The sequence below is a fragment of the Nycticebus coucang genome, chromosome X, assembly GCF_027406575.1.
Source record: "Nycticebus coucang isolate mNycCou1 chromosome X, mNycCou1.pri, whole genome shotgun sequence".
Classification (NCBI taxonomy): Eukaryota; Metazoa; Chordata; class Mammalia; order Primates; family Lorisidae; genus Nycticebus; species Nycticebus coucang.
In genome coordinates, this window is record NC_069804.1 from 166,282,852 (window position 1) to 166,286,486 (window position 3,635).

The window sequence follows — 3,635 nt, forward strand, 5'->3', positions numbered from 1 at the left end:
CTTGCCTCCACCTCCCAGAGTGCTAGGATTACAGATATGAGCCACTATGACCCACCTAATTGAAGTTTTTTGAATGGGGCCTTCTTTGATTACAGCTAAATTAACATGGGATCCAACATGAAAATGTTCCCCACTCCTGATAATAGGTGTCTTATCTTTTGTTATTGTCCCATAGGTCTCTGAGGCTCTGTTCATATTTTATCAGTCTATTTTGTTTATGTTATTGAGGTCAGATAATTTCTTTTATCTTGTTTACTGATTGCTACTCCATCATATTCATTCTGCTGTTGAGCCCATTCCATAAGTTCAGTTATTTGCTTAATTCAACTAATGCCCTCAACCACACCAGCTATCTCATCTTTTTGCCATTTCATGATCCCTCTACTCCAGTCCCCCAGTGCTCCACACCCTTGAACTCTGGTGTACATGCTTCCAACATTACCTTTGTGTAGTTCTCCCCTTATTTCTTTGGTGCCCTATGGTAGCCTGCTGCCGACTTTTCCACGCAGGGAAGGGGAGGTATGAAGATTTAAAAAAAATGAGAATTAAGGGAAAGAGAAGAAGAAAAAGGATAGGGCAAAGAGAGAAAGATATGGGAAATGATGGCAATATGTGAAAGAATATGGTGAGGGAAGAAAAGGAAACATGGAAAAGGGAAGGAAGATGTGAAGGGAACAGATGGAAATTGGGAAAGGGTAGGCAAAAGAAAAGAAATGGGCAGAGAAAGGAAAGGAAAAAAAAGGGATGGTGTGCATAGAAGGAACAGGACGATGGGAAAGGAGCAGAAACAAAGATGAGAAGAAAAGGGACAAAAGGAAGGGAACAAAATATGGGAACTTAATGCTTTTCTTTCTTGAGCATGGTTCTTGTTTTCTGTAAGTTTCTTATTATAGATATATTGCCTACTATGGGGATACACTGTAAGCAATTTGGATTATACAAGTATTACACCTTTTGAAATGTATTGAGTTTTGTTCTTACAAGGAGTTAATTTAACTGATCCTTGACCCTGGTGAGGCATAATTTAGGCTTTGCTAGAGCAGATATAGAGTAGCCCTCACTCTAGGGCAGCAGTCCTCAACCTGTGGGTGGCAACTGGTTGCCAGGCCCTGTATTAAAGGGCCGTGGCATTAGGAAGGTTGAGAACCACTGCTCTAGGGAGTGTTTTTTTTCCCCTAAGATGTAGCTTTTATGTTGTTGTTAATTTTTTTTTTTTTTTAAGCTTGGCAGACAATTTTATTCTGTGGAAAATATAAGTTTTAGGATCTCATGTAACTTGATACATTATTCTATATTGTATTTTTTAAATTTGTATTTATTTCCATTTTCATTTATTTATTTTTATTGTTTGGGATTCATTGAGGGTACAGATAATTAGGTTACACTGATTGCATTTGTTAGATAAAGTCCCTCGTATAATTGTGTCCCTCCCCCAAGAGATGTGCCATACACCATAAACCCCCCTTCCCCTACTCCTCCCCTAAGGTGTGGCTTTTCAGTTGAATGCCTGGAGTGTTAAAAAAGTTCTCTCCACTCCCAATATCTCCCAACACTGTGCAACCTGTAGAATCTCCATTCTTCTTCAACTCCATAGCAGCTGTTCTTTCCTAGGCCTCACAAAATCTTACACTGCGTGTATAGACCAGACCTTACAGAAGGCCACAAGGAACTCCATGCTGACACCTGGGGGACACCGTGTAGCTCTTTCCTAAACTCAAATGCCTTCTCTGTGCAGTGAGAACACTTCATTGTGTTTAGTCTCTACTTTCCCATGCTAAGGTCTGAAAATTTCCACAAGCAGAGAAACACAGATCTCCTCATGTGGTTTCCTTTTCTCAGGGATTATACTCCTAAAATAATTATTGTGCAAAGCCTGAAATTAATTGCCTCATTATATTTTGTTCAGTTTTACAGTTGTTTATAATGGGAAAGCAGGTGTAGTACCAATTATTCCATCACTGCCAGAGTGGAAGTTGCTTTGTTTACTTTTTTGTGTGTTATACTTCAATTTTTTTTCATACTGTATAAGCTTTATTAAGCACAAAGACCTTTTTATTTTTCATTTTTTTTTTGTGGTTTTTGGCCGGGGCTGGGTTTGAACCCGCCACCTCCGGCATATGGGACCAGCGCCCTACTCCCTGAGCCACAGTTGCCGCCCTCATTTTTTTTTTTTTTTGAGACAGAATCTCACTCTTTTGCCCTGGGTAGAGTGCCATGATGTCATAGCTCACAGCAAACTCAAATTCTTGGGGTCAGTTGATCCTCCTCCATCAGCCTCCTGAATAGCTTGGGAGTACAGGCCGCATCACAACTCTTTGCAACTCTCTTTTGTGTGTGTGTGTGTGTGTGTGTGTGTGTGTTTAGTAGAGAAGGCGTCTTGATCTTGCTCAGGCTGGTCGGGAACTCTTGAGTTCAAGTGATCCACCCGCGTTGACCTCCCAGAGTGGTAAGGTCACAGGCGTGAGCAACTATACCCAGCCCAAAGACATATCACCTAGAGACCATTTCACCCACTGCTCTGTTCAGCCAGCAGTCTTTTGTCCAGCTCTTTAGCAATGATGAGGCGGACACCCTTCCCTCAGGTAGAGGAAATCCATGGTTTGCTGCCTCTACCAATAGCAAAAATGTGGAGAGTCAAGTGGCAAAGCTGGGCTTTGCCATTGCCATCTTTAATATATCAAAAACCCAGGATGTCTTTCTCTATTTGTAATCACACTAATTCTTCACAGGTTAGTACCTCCAGCCACCATACACAGGTTACCAGTGTCAAACTCAGTGAAATCAGTAATCTTGCCAGTCTCCAAATCAATTTGAATGGCGTCATTCGCTTTGCTGAGGGAATCAGGGTAGGGGATGGTATGAGCATCATGGGTCACCAGATGAGGGATTCCTTTTATGCCCACAAAGAGTTTTCTCTCTTTATAAAACCTGCACTCAGCCTCCTCAGGTGTGATACCATGAACAGCAAAGCAACCCTTTGTGTCATAAATTAGATGAAAATTCTCTCCAGTCTTGTCAATACGTATGACATCCATAAAAGCAGCTAGGTAGGTTATATAAGTTTGGACCTTGCTGTCAGTCTTAATGAATTGCTGTGTGCTTCATATCCTGTCAGGGCATACTTAAGTCTGTCCCTTGGGAAAATGATGAGTGGAAGACACTCTCTCAGCTTGTGGGGACTGCAGATGGAAAGGACCAAACACACCAGTCAATTTATCCAGCATCCAATGTTTTGGAGCTTCAGATGCTTCTTGGGACCATAAGCTATGGCTGCACTAGGCACAGAAAGAGGTATATTTCAATTTTTTAAACTTATTTTTATTTATTTATTTTTTGAGACAGAGTCTCACTTATTAACCCTCGGTAGAGTGCTGTGACATCACAGCTCACAGCAACCTCCAAATCTTTGGGCTTAGGCAATTCTCTTGCCTCAGCCTCCTGAGTAGCTGGGACTACAGGCACCTGCCACAACGCCCAGCTATTTTTTTGTTGCAGTCTGACCGGGGCTGAGTTTGAACCCATCAACCCAACCCTATATGGGGCCGGTACCTTACCCACTGAGCCACAGACACCGCCCTATACTTCAATTTTTTAAAAACATTTTTTAAAAGTTAAAGGAAGGGGCCAGGCACAGT

At 41.8% G+C, this 3,635-nt stretch overlaps 1 pseudogene; it reads right to left on the reverse strand.

Moving 5' to 3' along the window:
- Positions 1-2,232: 2,232 nt before the first annotated feature.
- On the reverse strand, positions 2,233-3,224 carry LOC128577365 (40S ribosomal protein S4, X isoform-like; annotated as a pseudogene).
- Positions 3,225-3,635: the final 411 nt, after the last annotated feature.